The 17,173-nt window shown below is 35.5% G+C and overlaps 1 long non-coding RNA gene across 1 annotated transcript in view; it reads left to right on the forward strand.

Annotated features, from left to right (window-relative positions):
- Positions 1–16,752, forward strand: part of LOC148946052 (uncharacterized) — a 57,124-nt gene extending 40,372 nt beyond the window's left edge. The window contains exon 3 of the long non-coding RNA XR_016142595.1: positions 16,553–16,752. This is a non-coding gene — a long non-coding RNA (uncharacterized LOC148946052). The remainder of the gene's footprint in view (positions 1–16,552) is intronic.
- The last annotated feature ends 421 nt before the right edge of the window (positions 16,753–17,173 follow it).

Consider the following 17,173-nt stretch of genomic DNA (forward strand, 5'->3'; position numbering starts at 1 on the left):
TCTTCTTATTCCTGCAATGGTAAAAAGAAATTATAGCTAGAGACAGCCATTATCATGTAACCTGATTGAAGCAATAGGGCTTATTTGGTCTTGCTTGGTTTGAGGAATCTTTATTAAAACTACCGTATTTAGTTTTTTTTACCATAAAGACAAAACACTTTGTAGTTAATTGAGCGAACAGTTATATTCGCAAAAGTTTTTGAATTACTGATTTTTATCATAACTTTTTGCTACTTTTGATGCCATGTCAGCACACTCATAAATGCAAACAGGTTTGAGCATGAGAATTGGGATAAGATGATTCTTCTCTAGGTAGGGGGTCAAAGATACAAAAAAGTGTATGTTTTAGCTACAGTTTTTAGGGAGGGTTCATTAGGACCATTCTTTTGTTTTTGGATGTTTGCTCTACTTTCCTGCACTGCTATTTTATGCAACTTTTTATATGTGTAGTTTCTTTGTTTAAATTGATGAAAGCCACACAATAGCTATTACTAGTAGTAACCATATACGCAATCCTAGGGGTGGTAGCAAAATGCCACCAATCACGCTATATTTGGAACTATAAAGCGACCAAACACGCTATATTTTGGAACCATAATGCAACCAATCAAGCAGAAAGGTTTTTTTGTGGCCATTACCCAAAACTAAGGAGATTTCTTTGGTATAATATGTTCACAAGTGAATGGACTTCGTGTAAAAAATAACTAGTTTTCGGCCGAAGGCGGATATAATCATGTTTTTTTGTATGAAATGTAGGTGAAGAAACTCTTTCTCATCAGTTTGAAAAAGCTATCTCAACAAGTATGTTACCTGCCTTTCTTGATAAATTATTCTTACTGAAATGGAGAGCTCCAAGATAATTTTGGTATGTAAGTTTTTTTTTCTTGATTTATAATGAAAAAGAGACTTTTTTCCTATAGGTACCTTTAATTATCTGTCATTTAGGTTTCTGATAGACAGCCGACTGGCGTAGATAGATATCGGATAATTCCCACGTTCCCGTTGCTAAATACCCTTTCAGGTAGTTAAATGGCATTTTGGGATAAACGATTCATAAGTGGCTTACAAAAATATCGTATAATTGAGATTTAAAATTGGTTTAAGAAACGAACAATATGTGTCTTTAAAATATGCAGAATATTTTTAATGTGTGTGTGGGGGGGGGGGGCTTTGGTATTGAGGAGGGGTGGGGGTGAGGATTATTAATATTCTGTATAAAAATCTGACGGTACTAATACCCAAAATTGTGTTATTTTTTACGCACATCGTATTTAAAATATAGGTTAGGGTACATCTTAGACTAGCAAAATTCTTTCTTTTGTATAATTTACGAGCTTGAGCAAATAGAATTTAACCCCATAAGTTTTAAATCGTGTCTTTCATAATTGAAAAAAGCATACATTTTTATTTCTTTTATCCTGTTTCGTGAGAGATTATCTCACAAATGGTGTTATATATTTTTTATGTTAATCCTATTTGTTTTATTAACTAACAGGTTAGACTTTTTCTTCTTCTTCGTCTTAGGGACTCATGTTTCTTTTTTGCGAGTCTAAGTAGATTTGAAATTATGAACGACATAATTTATCCCCATAAGTTTTAATTGTGTTTTTTCCTAGTTGAAAAAATATACATTTTTTTTCTTTTATCCTGCATGATGAAAAAGAGATTATCTAACCCTCTCTCCGTAACTTACCTGGCGAAAAACTGAAAATTTTATTTTTCAAGGAAATTGATGGTGAATGTCCTCCCGACCAGAAACGAGCAAAGGTTGATGCAATATCTGGTCCTAGCATGGATGAAGTGGAGTTAATTACATCAATTAACATGTGCATTAGGTCTGTGATCACGTATACACCACCATGTGCTAACCAGGACATACCTGAAGGGTTACCAACAGTTGTCTTTCAAATGATGTCAATTCTTGACGTAAGTGCCTTTATCAACTAGTTACGTATATTAGGTTATGGAGTAATTGCGGGGGAAAAGAGGAGGAGTGGAGAGGGCACAAAAAACCTATTTCTATTCTACATAAATGAAAATGGTTGATAACTCCTATTTTTTCCAAGTTTATAATGCACTTACAACTTCACAAGGAAAATAGATGACGAATACTAAATTAGCGACAACCTAAGGGGTTAGATACTTCATGTTACATTTTATGTTATAGCACTCGTCTTTTCTTATTTTTACTTTTAGTAATTTTAAATCAGCTACTTGTGTATATTAAGTCATGGTCTAGTTGTAGAAAAAAGAGACGTGGAGGGATTGTGGGAGCAGAAAAAAACCCATTTCTATTCTACATAAATGAAAATCGTTAATAATCTCTATTTTTTATTCAAGTTTATAATGCACTTACAATTTTACAAGAAACATAGATCACGAATGGTAAATTAGCGACAATCTAAAGGGTTTGATACTTCTTGTTACATTTTATGTTATAGAATTCGTATATTCTTATTTTTAATCTTAATAATTTTAAATCAGCTAGTTGTGTGTGTATTAATCCATAGGCTAATTGTTGAAGAAGAGGGATGGAAGAGGACAAAAAATCCTTTTCCATTTTACATAAATGACCATAGAGCTTACTAATAATTTATTTTTTGACTTTATAAAATAGTGGATATTCCACAGGGAAAATAGATACTGTGTTTATAGATTAAAATTCAGGAGCTATCGCCTTTTCCACCAGCTCAAGGAACATTTATTGTCAATGAGTTTACACTATTATTAACACCACCAGTGGATTTTCAGGATAGTGTCGTAACCGATAATGATTTAGAATGGCAAAGGAGCTTCTTAAATGATTGTTTTGGGGGTATAGTTAATTTAGAGGATTTAACTTGTGACATAGACATGAGTGAGGACCCAGAATGGACAAATAGGTATATGAATGATTATTTAGGTGATATCCCCCCAAGTGCATCTAAACCGGGTTCGCGTGCTACTTCTATTGATGATGCTATTAGTCATAATAAAAATCAAATTGTGTCACAAGACAATGCTGGGTGGCTTGATCAGCTATACCCCAAACACGCTGGAACGTATCCTTAGTGAATTGGGGGATTTCACACCGCGCCCCACCCCCACTATTGCAATTGAATAGACTGGTGGTGGTGCTGTTGAATCGGGAGATTTCATTCCGCGCCTCACCCCCATTTTTGCAATTGAATAGACTGGTGGTGGTGCTATTGAACCGGGAGATTTTATGCCACCTTTCCCCCCCCCCCCCCTATTGATGTTGACCAGAGTAGTAGTGGTGATAGTGAAACATTAGTGCCACCTACAATTACACCACCAGATGTTTTATTGTCCAGCTTTGCCTTGCACCATACTATTGTCTACTCCGCCACTTTCGGTGACTCCTTTAATTCTTTAATGTCAGGGGGTATAGTAACATACCCCCTGGCTATTACACATTCCTACTTTGACAAGATTCGAGCCCATCTTGAAGAATAGATGTGGGTGTGGAGAGGGAAGGACAGTTTAAAAGCGTCAATAGCACTAAAGATATATTATTTAAATGAAAATGCGAGCGAACTTCATTCAATATATTTACATACAGAGATGCTAGCCATTCGCCCGCTTTTGGCAAATTATGAGTTTTTTAAGATTGGGTCAACAGTATCATAACTAAACTGGAAAATTATAATGAGGGGGTAGTGGGTGGGTTGTTTTATTCATAGAAAATTTAAACGTTAATATTTGCAGATTCAAAAAAGATTTTATTTTAACAGGTGGGAGTGGGAATATTGAATTAAAATATCATTCCGAATTAGAGGGTTGTTAAGGAATACAACGAATCTGTTTCAGTGCAAGCCTACAGTGGTTCAAGTATGCTTTTTTGATTGTGGCCTTTCGATCCCTGTGTGAAAATGCTTCTAAGAAAAAGTTGGACAAATTGGCAGCTAATGGGGATGGGTCAAAGTTTCCTAAAGTAGATTTCAATTTTTTAAATGGTCAATTTCCCGTAACACTAAAAGGGATAGATATTTTTGAGCGGGCTACTAAAAATTTAAAAATTGGTGTTACGGTGTTACAGTATGAAACAGAATTTGAGGAGGGTCAGCTCTCTGATAAAAAGGATGTATTATTTCCAGTCAGAACTCCGTCTACTGAATCAGTGAAGCATTGGATCTGGCTTCTATACACAGTCTCCTTCAGAGCCTGATTCAATTGGACATTTTAATCCAATTACGGATATTAGTAGGGTTTTATGTGAGGGTAAAAAGTGGAATGGGGGTGTATGCTACTATTGTCCAACATGCCTGTCCAGATGTTGTAGTGATTTAAAGCTAAAGCATGACATGAAACACTGTAAACGTCATGGATACCAGGCTGTGGAAACGGTTAGCGGAGATAGAGCGATCTTGCGATTTAAGAATTTTCAAAACTCGCTCCTACAGAGCAACAATATTGCTTTGGACTGCGAAGCTAAATTCACAGACGTGTACGATTCGTCAAATCCAAATCGTATTAAAATAAATGAAGCCATAAGGGTCTCTTACGCTCACGCCCAAAGAGACTCTAGTAATACCATGAAAGTGTTAGATGTAGTTGAGTCGTTGGGTAGGGAGAACTGCATGATCACGGCATTGACCAGTCTCATTAAAACAGTAAATGGCACAATTTCACGCCTGCGGTATACGTACTATCCTATGATTGTATCACCAGTTGACAGATTGGCTATTAAAGATCGTAAAATATTTTGGGTTTGTAAGGGAGAATTTGATGATGGTACGGGGAATGGGGGAAAGAGGAAGGTGATCGATCATGATCATTTATGGCAGGAAATTTCATTGGGAGGGAGTAACTTTAGAGGGGTTGCACATCAATTGTGCAATATAAACGTTAGTCAGCAATATTTCGTACCGGTTTTTATGCACAATTATAATTACGATTTAAAGTTTATTTTACCGGTGTTGGCCCGCATGGCCAAGGGGGGAGATGTAGATGACGCATGGGTAGATGGTTCTATTTCCTATGATATCATACCTACATCATCGGAGAAGCTGCTGTTGCTAGAATTCCAGTGGAAAATAGTAGACATGAGTAATACCTGCCTGAATAAAATCCGTTTTGAGAACTTTTAGTTTCTTCTCCAAGTCTTTAATTCAATTGATTCAGGTACAGAAAAGCAACAATTTTGAGTCTCCCCCTCCTTAACCAGCGCTTCCCCGATGATTAAATGACTGATTTGTTAACGTGTAAGAACATATACACATATGATTACTACAACTCTACCTCGAGACTAGATGAGATGTCATTACTGCCTATCGAAACATTTTACAATTCCCTTACGGATAGTCAATGCACCACTGGCGACTATGAATTTGCCAAGAAGGTTTAGGTAAAGGGAGGATGTAAAATTGGGTGGGATTACTGTACACTGTACTTGGATAGTGATGTATTGACTTCTGTACATTGTGTGCAAGATCATGCATAAAATCTATGGGGAATTCGGATTGGAGTTAGGGTATAATTTTTCCCGTCCTTGTCTGGTGATGGACTTGATTCTTAAAATCAGCAAAGAAGAAATAGGTCTGATCACCGACGATGATCAACATCTATTTGTAGAGAGATTAATGAGCGGAGGGTATGTTTTCACGGGGATCGTATCATGAAAACTGATTCGACCAGACAGCACACTAATGAAAAGTCAGATGCAGTTTTTTGGATATGAATTCCCTTTATCCGTTGGCGATGTCTCGCTACTGTTTGCCGTGTGGCAATTACAAATGGTTTAACGATCCTTGTGCTTAAAAATTTCCAAACATTGCTATCTTTGAGGAGAATGGGGCGCAGGGATGGTTTTTTGAAATTGACGGTGAAATACCCATGGAAATCCATGCCTTGGTAAAAGACTTTGTTTTCTCGTGCATAAATAGACCATTGGGTAAGGACTCTCTGAATCCCTACAATTTGTCTTTGGTAGAGGATGGGAGTATGCCCTGGGTGCTTTTAAAGCAAAAAATTATTGCTGAGCTTAACCCGAAACAGAATATCATTGTTCATCATGTGCTATTGTAATGGATGGTGTCCAGTGGTTTCCAAGTCACAAAGATACATAGAGCCCTTCAATTTGATCAATAGCCTTACATGAAAACGTTTATTGACACCTTTTTCAGTTAACGTTCACAAACGAAAACGAAGGTTGAAAAAGAGATCTATAAACTCATTTTGAACTCAGCCTTCGATAAAATGTGCGGAAGCATACGAAACAGTAGTCGATGTGCCATTGTAAACAATCCCAAAGATTGCGCTCGATTCATCGCCGACCTGAACTTCACATCATTCACAATCATAGACTCTAATATGCTGCTTCTACATCGCAAAAAAAAGAAACGTAATTTTGAATAAAAATATTGCAAGGGCAGTGAAATAACGGAAATTTCAAAAAAAACTTATGTTGTCATTGCAAGGTACAATGGCCGATTGAGGGACAAGTTCAAGTGTACTATGGAGACAGTGATTCACTCCTGTTATAAGCTAAAACTGAAAATTTGTTGAATGATTTGGAAAATGGAGGGTAAATTAGCTCTAGGATGGACTACATAAGCTGGAATGAATCCTTCTATCCAGAGCTAGTGAAACGCCAGGCCCCAAATCAATTTTTAATGCTAAAATCTGAAACGGGAAGTGATCTGATATCCAGTGGTTTTTTTCCTGGGCCGAATGTATACTGTGTGGAAACGCACAACAAGCATATCAAACAAGTTTGTAAGGGGATGCATACATACTTTGTAAAAAATAATTTCAATATGAGTGTTTATAGAAACTGTGTAGAACGTAGTTTAGTCCCAAGATCGAAAGGCATGGCGATTGGCTCTTTACATTATAAGAACTATGCAGTTAGAGTTGAGAAAAATGCCATGTCAGCCATATCAGACAAAGTTTTTCTGCTTGAGGATGGTGTGAAGGTACTTCCACACGGACACTATATGATTGCAGATCGAGTTTAAAGTATAGAGTATAGAAAACGACTCGGTCTGGATAAATTAACTTAAATTCATTCATAGTACATGGTGGGGGAATTTTCTTTTTCTTATCAAAATTTATAAATTTTCAATTTATGTGTGCTTGTGCAAGGCAGAGTTATTTCTTCATAATTTAATGTTCCCGGCCTGGGCAACCGCAGCGGGCCCCCCGTGCCCTGTCCGCCGCAAAGGGCCACCAGCGCTTTCCGGTTCGGTCTTCTGCCGCCGCAGCGACCGCCCGCGGGGAGTGGGGGGGACCCAATTTCAAATTAAAATGTTGTTGTTTATTAAATTTGTTGTATTTTTTCGTCAATAAAATAAAAAAATGTGAAATCATTTTAAGTGTATTTATTGTTTAATAAAAAAGTGTCTTTTTCCTAGTGCCTATTTCAAATAAATGTTTTTGTTGTTTGTAAATAAAATAAAAAACTGTGCTATTATTTTGAGTATATTTATTGTTTAATAAAAAAGTGTTTTTTTCCCAGTCCATATTTCAAATAAATGTTGTTTTTGTTGTAAATAAATAAATAAAAAATCGCAATTAGGTGTATTTATTAAATATAAAATGCTTTTTTTCTAATTGTTTTATTATTATTTGTAAAAATGGTGCTTTTATGTTAAAAATAAAAGAAAATATGATTCTTTATTGGTTTTGTTTTTTGAACGGAGTAGTAGTAATAGGTAAATTATTTAATTATTAGACATCTATAGTTTACAATTAGTTTAGGTGAGCTTTTGAAGTGATCATCAATATTTATCAATTTATAAAACACCATTAACATTATTTTTTTGTGGTTCATCAATGTCAGGCAAAACGGCACTCTTAACTAAAATAATTAAAAATCGTGATAAAATGTTTATGGAAAAGCTGAAAAAAATCTACTACTGAAATAAATTTCTACTTTCAGCGTACAAAAAGGCAATAAACCCTATGGCTACATTCTATTGGATCTTAATCAAAATACACCCGAGGATTTACGTGAAGTCACAGACAATTTTGACAATGAAATTACAGTTTATCTTCCCGTGAACAGTAAAAAAGGCTATTAGTTGCCGTCATGACACTGAAGAAACTACATGAAAATATACATTTATTTTCTTTTCTAAGCACTTCAAAAGCCCCACTTAGGAAAGCCATACTGAAACATGATATTGACAATGATTTCATTAATCCAATATACGAGTTTTGTTTGAATTCAACCGAGGGCAATGTTCAACTGCCGGAAGTTGTTAAGCAACAGGCAAGACAACATCGTTCCATTATACTTGTCTTGGCTTGTAAAAAGAAAGGAAAAAATGTTAGAAGGAAGCGTCTTCTTCAGGCAGGTGGTAGCTTTTTTACACTTTTACTGCCAATAATTGCAGGTCGTGTAAACAGTTTTCTCTAGATGGCTAACCCCTATAAATTGACCCCAATAGAACTCGCTATTTCAGCAGTGGAACACTTTGAAGACAAGCTGAGTAAAGTTATTGATACTGAGACTATTGGCGAGAAGAAACAGCTACTTTTGCTTCAAGGCGCACTTCGTCGAGTGGAAAAACATAAGCCCTATCCTTCAAGACCAGTCAATTTGAGTGTCATTAATAAAAAAAGATACATCTCTTCAAGATTCTGATGCTGCTGGAACACAATTAAAGAAGGAGGAGGAGGAATTGGATTCAATAGTGTCGATCTTTGGAAATCTAATGCAACACTAATATTGTGAACAAAGTAAACGACTCATAACATATCTCATGGAAAGTGGTCAAGATCATATTCAAGTTGATAGGAATTGGAAAGGAATTATAATTCAAGGGAAGAGCTATAATTGTCTTGATTTAATCTATGATATGGTTACAAATCGTAAAGAACTTTTATCATTTGACACTCATCTATTCAACCTTCTAAATACATTAAACTTCCCCAAAAGTCTTATTAGCAATGGGCAAATTCTAAAAAAATTAAATGAACATAGTCCATCATCATCAAAAATGAAACAAGAAGAGGAAGAAGAAGAAGGTGAAGATTTTAAATCAATCTTGAAAAATACTAGCACACCTAATGGAAACATTGATTTGACGATGGGGATGAGACCGCTGATAGCTAGACCAAAGCGAATACGTATTGATATCAACCCAATGTCATCATCATCACCCACTAGTATACAAAAGGGTAGTGGACGTTACACTACGTGTTTATGTTCAAAATGGTTGAAGTTTTGAAACGTGTTTATGAAAATATTGGTGAAGCGGGAAATTTAAGTTCCCACGCCACTCTTTCCAAAGTCACTGGTGTTGACACTAAAAGTGTACAAGACTCTACAAAACGAATCAAGTTACACTCGAAATCATAGGCTTCGTGCTAATCACTATCGAAAAACTAAAGCCTTTTTCCCACTGCATATAATGCAAGCAGATCTATTAACTCTAGATGGGATTCAAAGGCGCCACAATACACCATACAAGTACATTCTACTTGCAATCAGTGTTTTTAGTCGCTATGCGTATGCCATTCCATTGCGGACAGAGAGAGGTGTTGAAATTGCTCAGGCTATAGAAAGTATTCTTGAACAAGATTTGTAAAAAAAATTCAAACGGATTGGGGTAGTGAATTTTTTAATCCACATGTCGAAAAATTACTAATGAAATATAATACAATGCTCTTTCAAAGTCACAGTCCTATAAAGGCTGCATTGGCCGAACTATTGATAAGAGCTATTCGACTTTTAATTTCAAGATATTGTACGTCGGAAAATACGGCTTGCTTTTATTCATTATTTAGATAAAATCATGTTTATTTATAATCAACGACCTCGTCGATCATTGTTCAACTCAACCCCGACGGAAATTCATCATTCTGATCATAATACATTTGACAATTATTATTCCGATGAAATTGGAACAATATTCCAATGTCACTTAAACAATACTCCAATGAAATGACAAGAAAAAATTCAATGTTGGTGATACTGTTCGAATTAATAAGACAACCAATATTTTTGAAAAGGGCAATTACTTGTAGTCCACTGACCTTTTTAAAGTGGCAAAAATTGTAGACACTAAACCCATAACTTATCGTCTACGAGACACCAAAGATGAAGAGACTCTCGGCGGCTTTTATAACTATGAATTACAAAAGTTAAAATAATAGTGAAATCTATCAAATTCAAAAGACATTGAAGAGCCGTACTCATAGATTCAAGAAACAGTTGCTTGTTCGTTGGCTAGGATATAACTGATTCTGATTCTTGGATAGGTGTTGAAGACATTACCAATGCCCAATGATTTTTATGTAACATTTATGTCCAAAGTCTCCGACCCTCTCTACAATGATTTGAATAAAACAAGTGATTTTCGGACGAAACTCTCCCACCATAAAATTCGATGGTGCGTATGAAGTGGCTCTTGTCGACTGTATTCTCAAAATATTTATGAAAGCCTGAGAAAAGATCGCACATATGATATAAAAATTAGACCCTATCATTTGCCACCAGCCGTTACCGAACAACATAAACTTCAAAAGATCAATTAGTTCGATTTTTCATATCTTGAATTACCATACGAGGAACTCAGTTGTATGAATGATTTGTGTCGTTCTGTCAATAAAAGAATTTCCGCTTGTAAAAAAGGAGCCTTTCATCTCAACTATTCAAAAGAAGAGGGCAAGCCCTGCATTAGCTCACCCATTGCCAATGAAAATGTCATTCTCAATGATAATCTAAAAGATATTCTTGGCTTTAAACTAAATATAATCAGTGGTAAAAGTGCTGGAAGCACTAATGTTATTTTCGCTGACTACCCACCTGCCTTCTTTTCGGACACTTTTATATATCTCTATGCTTCATTTGTTAAAACATCCAGAGTTTGCAATTGAAATGTCCCTCTCCTACGTGTTCTTGAACGAAAAACAACCCATGAGCATGTTCATCACTATTATATAAAGCATCTTCAGTATGTTCCTGTAAACACTTCGTATTTGGAACTCTGTCAGCTAAAACTAAGAAGTGAATTGGGTGATCCTCTAGCATTAACAAAAGGTTTAGTTGTGATTACATGTTATTTTTGACCCATCGTCGCTTCCTGAGTTGAATAATAGAAGAATTTTATTTGTCTTTCCTGATATTTACTGCTATGTTATTGCTCTGGGTCCTCGTCAAATAAGTCATGGGTTGGACTATTACAAGGGGCGCACTACAATGTCTGGTTATGGTCTTGGTAGTTGTTTTGCCAAGCTATTTCATTCTGCACTACCCCTTGACAGAAAATATCTTGTACCTGCAGGGTAGAGGACTGGGGATCGGGTAAAAATTTCAACGAGAGTCTTAAAAAAAATATTAGATCTTCAGCAAGAGCCGTTGGCGAACAATTAAAATCTCAGCAAAATGGGAAGAGATTAAAAAGGGTACGTGGACATCATTCTCTCATCAGTCTCTACCCAGGTGGGAAGCGAAAGACGTCAACAAAGACTTTGAGGAATAAAAGGAAGAAGACTAATAAGAAAAAAGATTGTTAGATCAAAGAAAGATTTCATCTCTTAAGATGACCTGTCTCCCCTGCAAAAAATCGCATCCATCAATCAGCTCCTCATTGAGTATTCAATGCTGAAAATGTTGATGTCAATTTCAAGTATGGCTACGATGAACCATTTCATCCTCAACAGCCCCTCTCGGAAAATATACACTTTCAGATATTTTCCAATGAAGATTATTTCATTGATTTATCGTCAAAATTTATTGATTTAAGTGTTGGGGTGAAGAAAAAGTCAGACAATACAACACCCAGTGCTGTCGATGGTCTGTCCTATGAAAACTGTATCCTACACAACTTTTTCAAACAACTTAATGTATTCATTAATGGAACATTGGTGAGCGCTAGATATAATTTATCAAACTATGCAAGCTACATACAATTTATGATCACGACACCACAGGCATATCAGGACCTGAGAGGAGGGGCATAGGGCTATGAACATCGATTAGTTTTAGACAGTCGCGGTAAAAGAACAGCTGCATTGACCCAGTAGTATCGCGTAGTTGGAATATTAATTCGAGAAAGATTTAATTTATCCCAATGGTTGCCTTCTGATGTTAAATCTGACGTAAAGTTACGCCTAACCAAATCAAATTATATTTTGAGAAAAAAACTTGCTGCTGTACCTGATGTAAATGTCATTATCACTTCAGCAATTCTTCATGTTCGAAAACAACAGGTTATGAGCTCTGTTGCATCGGCAGTGGAAAAGCTAAGAGCCAATGGTAAAAATATTAAGCTTCTTGTCCCCTATACGATCACCAATCAGTGTCACATTGCCACTGGCTTTCGCAGTTATACCGATTCAACATTTATCAATTGAGAGCCGATCAAAACTAGCTTTGGCCTTTGTGAAGAGTGCTACGTAGTGCCGGTAGATCCTGGAATGCACCCCCCCCCATGATTTCAGTTTCTTGGTCTATCTAGCCTTGTGTTCAAAGTGAATGGAAATCCACTGTACACTGTATCATTTGATAAAAATTCCTACAGAACTCTTTATGTGTTGACCATGCAATCCCTAGAGGATGACTCACAACTATTTGAAAATGGAATAACCGATTCAGTCTTTTCCAAAAATCATGGTGTAATTCTTTTGGACTTGTCTGGTTCTTTTACTCAAGGTATGAGCATAGTACGAACGGGGAATGTACGTTTAGAGCAGTGCACTTTTGCCGATGCTTTGACTGAAAGTATCACATTAATATCACTGAGTCAATTTGAAACCTATTGGGAAATCACGCCCGACGGAAGTGTTCTACTAGACCTTGCACCATGAACACAAACCAAATAATCAGCATATTTAATATGGATTTATAGATGTCCCAATATGAGTGCTATTGTATACCATTGGACTTCATTGAAAAATTCCAAGTGTTAATAATACCCTTATCATTGTTAATAGCAGTCCATCGAGTTTGAAGACAGGTCATTTGCTATGCATCTTTCAAACAGCGAATAATATCAAATTTTTTGATCCTCTTGGTTTATCATATAAATTCTACACTCCATATTCAAAATCAGAGGAGAGTACAGGATTTAACGACTAAAACATGTGGCTTTCATGCACTACTCTTTTTCATAGTCGGATGTCGGAGCTATACCTACAAGCAGTTTCTCTGTATTTACGTTGACTTTCCTCGTTTGAACGACTTCCTAGTGCAAAATATACTTTCAAGCGTGTTTAATATTGATTTAATATCCTACGAATAAAATGTTCTAATAATGTTTGTGAAATTGTTTATTATAAAAAATAATGTATACACATAGTAAAAACGACTTTTCTTCGATTTTTTTAAACGACTCTGTAGATTTCTTCTTTTACTATGTATTTATCGAGAACTAATGCGGGTAGATCATCTGAATTCACTGTATACTGATCCTGATGTGCTGCAATGTCAGGGTCAATGTCATTTTCTACAGTATAATGTAACTTCACTCCTATCATGTCTCTTTTTATAGTTAATGATACTATTTTCATTCATATTGTAAAATTCGCGTGTTTCAATTTGCTTATTTGAAGCAATGTCACAAACAGTGTCCTCAAGTGGTGAATAACATTCTGTAACAGCCAAATAAAAATCAGTAGGCTTATAATCATAGTAGCCATTGTCTTCATAACGATGACGTAGAAAACAAATTCTTTTGTTATTCCAACAGTTGAATCGTAGACCTAGTTCCTCTTCCCAAAACAACTTAAAGCCACGACGATACCAGTCTTTTAGCCATAAACTAAAATCACGTTTAGGATTCTTTCCAATGATACCAGGATATGTATTCTCCCACTGATTACATTTATCATAGTTACAATTAGAGCATAGGTGTCCTCTAGGGTGAGAGTCACACATCTCGTCAAGACAAGAATTCCAACCTCTAATTAGTACGACATATCCTCTATGCAATTTACACGGGTTGCATAATCTACACTCTTCGTCATACTCGTTAATCATTGTACAATTCTCACATGATGACCTACTGCCCAGTGTATACATGTATAGTGGACATGTATAGAACATTTTTGATGTGTTGACACTCTCACCGCCAAAATAAAACTGAGCTACAATCAATAAATGGAGTGGGATAGAGATATAGAGAGGAGCAAATCCTCTTTGAACAACATCTTTCTCGTGAAAAAAAATCATAGTCTTAAATTTCTAAGGTAGTGTGTTCAAAAGCAAATCCACAATATCATTTTGTCGTTTCGTGATTAATATGTCAATAAATTGTGTAAATACATTTGGACCACGACGTAATAGCTTCATGCAATATTCTAATGATGTAGAATCAGTTTTCGTTACATCGACAAGACATTCCCTGAGAAAATATCTTCCTTTGAAGAGATAACTCCAGAAAATTATCATCTAGAATCAAAGTTTTTGAATAAACACAAGATTCCCTATAATTTTCTCATTCTCAAATCTATCCATTTTTTTACACTCCTAACACTCTCACAACCAACTTCAGACTAACCAGGATTCTTTTTCTATTTTAATAATATACGCTAACCAATAAAAAAAATATTTTCGATTTAAAAATAATTTTATTAAATATAATTACAACAATAATAATCACTGATACAATTTATTTTCCTCGATGTATTTCACCAGTTTATCTAAATCAGCGTGAAGTCTTTTTATATGCACTAATTTTATTTTCGCTGCGAAGCATAATGCTCCTCCAATTTAAATTTGCTCAATAATAGTACATATGTGACATATATGTTATGCCATTCAAAGCTTGGTCTAGATCCTCCTGTAACTTGCACAGCCATGTTTGATACTCTCATCTTTTTATCAATGGTATTTTCTGCTCTATCATCAAGCTCCATCATTGCAAACATAGCACTCATTTTCTTTGCTAATATCTTGTCAAATAATAGAGTACAAAAAATAAACTGTTATCTCTCTCTGAATTCAATTCTCTTACTAATATGAACTACAATGAAAATCGCTCCTTATATTGAATCTGATTGCTATAGAATGACTGCTAGAGCATCATAGCTATGCTAATCGAGTTACCGTATATGGAGTACCCTCTGTATCCATTGTCTCTCATTGGTTCGGAAAATGGGTGATGACTCAGAAAACCTTTCTGGTCGCTTCGTCGCATTATAGTTCCATAATATAGCATGTTTGGTCGTATTATAGTTCCAAATATAGCGTGTTTCGTCGCTTTATAGCTTCAAATATAGCGTGTTTGGTGGCATTATGCAATCACCCCTTGGATTGCGTATTTGGTTACTACTATTACTGTCATCAAGAAATCTATCTATATGAAAGTCACACTCAAACATTAACGATTCCTTATGAACTATATTAAAAATTTAACTAATTTCAAATGCAACAGGTTGAATACAAGGCCTACCCATATCTAGAAAAGGTATTGAGACAAAATTTATCTCCTTTAAATTGTTCCAAAAATCTCCAGAAAAAATCATTTAAGCTTTAAAAATGCACCTCTTTGCATATTAACCCTAACCTAGACTTATATCTTTATGTATTTAGTATAAAAATCTTATGTTCTTATGAGAAAATTACTGCTGTCATGGTTAGACCTCGGCGCCGCGCCGATGAGAGAAGACCGGCGGCGGTGGGGGCCAAAAAGCAGCGGTGGCGCGCCGATAGCGCCGCAGGTAAGATGTCGGTTGCGCGCCGACGGTAAGATGTCGGCGGTTAAATAACTAACTTTTTGGCATCCCTGCTTTCAATAAAAAAATCAAGATATTAACATTTAATTATGATAGCTCCCCCCCCCCCCGTCTGGACAGCACTATTATAGGATATTAGGATACCGTCTCTGCTTTAAATTTAAAAAAAATAACTTTTTGGCATCCCTGCTTATCATTTAAATGTAATACCTCCCTACTCCCCCCCCCCTGGATACCACCGTGATAGGATACCGGCTCAGCTTTACATAAAAAAAATAATTTACTTAATAATTAACTAGGTCACTATATGGTTCAAACAAACACGCGAAATGACGTTAAAGAGCTTAGTGTTCCTTGAAAAAAAAATTGAGGTATGAGTAAAGGGGTACAATGACAACAATAAAAATGTCGAAATTATGCAGATATATATCAAATTATTGGAAAACTGAGTCATAGATTCGCCGTGGCATTTAATGAGATCCAAAGAATCTAATAAAAAGGGAGCACACACAAAAGCCAAATTAGGCCAGTAGTCTATGAGAAATTGTAAAATACCCACGACAATGATCGAGTCCCAATGGGGGGATATTTTGATAGACCCCATGGGTCTATCAAAATATTTCAATGGTTTTCCAGGGAATTTGATATAATTTTCTTCCGTTTCCGTCTCCACTTCAAATGAAAAAAATAAAGATTCTTGCTTTCAATGTCAACGAAGCAGCAGAACAATGTACATAAAAGAGACATTTAGAAAGCAACAAAAAGATTAAAGAACAGAAAATGAGGACTGTATAAGAGTTTTGCTTTTAAAGCAGTAAACCAATGACAGTAAAGAGAAAAAAATAAAACAAAAACATCACTGATGGTTTATATGCGTTTCTATTTCAGTTTCGGTTTTCTTGCACTGTATTTTTGTCGTTTTCAGCAAAAAACCCAATTTCTGCGATTGATTTCCATCCAAAGGGAAAGAAATTTGCCACTGGTGGAAAAGGTGAAGACAGTGGCCGGGTTGCCATATGGAACGTGCAGCCAATAATAAGCTCCAAATGTTAATCAGATGAAAATATACCTAAACTACTCTGCCAGATGGATAACCATTTAGGTAAAATAGGTTTTTTTTTTTTTTTTAAGGGCTTACAATTAAGCTAAATTATTTCTTTCCGCAATAGTTTTTTGTGTATAAAATGTTACATTCAATCTCTGTTTTTTTCTTCTATTTAAATTAATTTCACAAATATCTAATTCTATAGTTATCTGTTTGCGAATTTTCTGCTGAACAGATAACATTGAGAAACTTAAAAAAAAAAAATTTCTCATTAACATGGGAATTAGGCCTTCTTTTCCATGGCGTACTTTACCACACTGTATATTGTACCAGTGTTTCCACTCTAAACTTCTAAATTTGGTGGCAATAGATGTAGGTACTATAACTGCCCCAAAGTAGATAATACAACTACCCCGAACGTAGAATTCAAATATTTCAGTTTATAGTTTTGAATGTTGCAATATCTAGGTTGAATTATTGTAATTTATAGCTTAAAACATA

This window comes from Artemia sp. Qi Xiang Cuo, chromosome 12, assembly GCF_049724085.1.
Source record: "Artemia sp. Qi Xiang Cuo chromosome 12, ASM4972408v1, whole genome shotgun sequence".
NCBI classification, from domain to species: Eukaryota; Metazoa; Arthropoda; class Branchiopoda; order Anostraca; family Artemiidae; genus Artemia; species Artemia sp. Qi Xiang Cuo.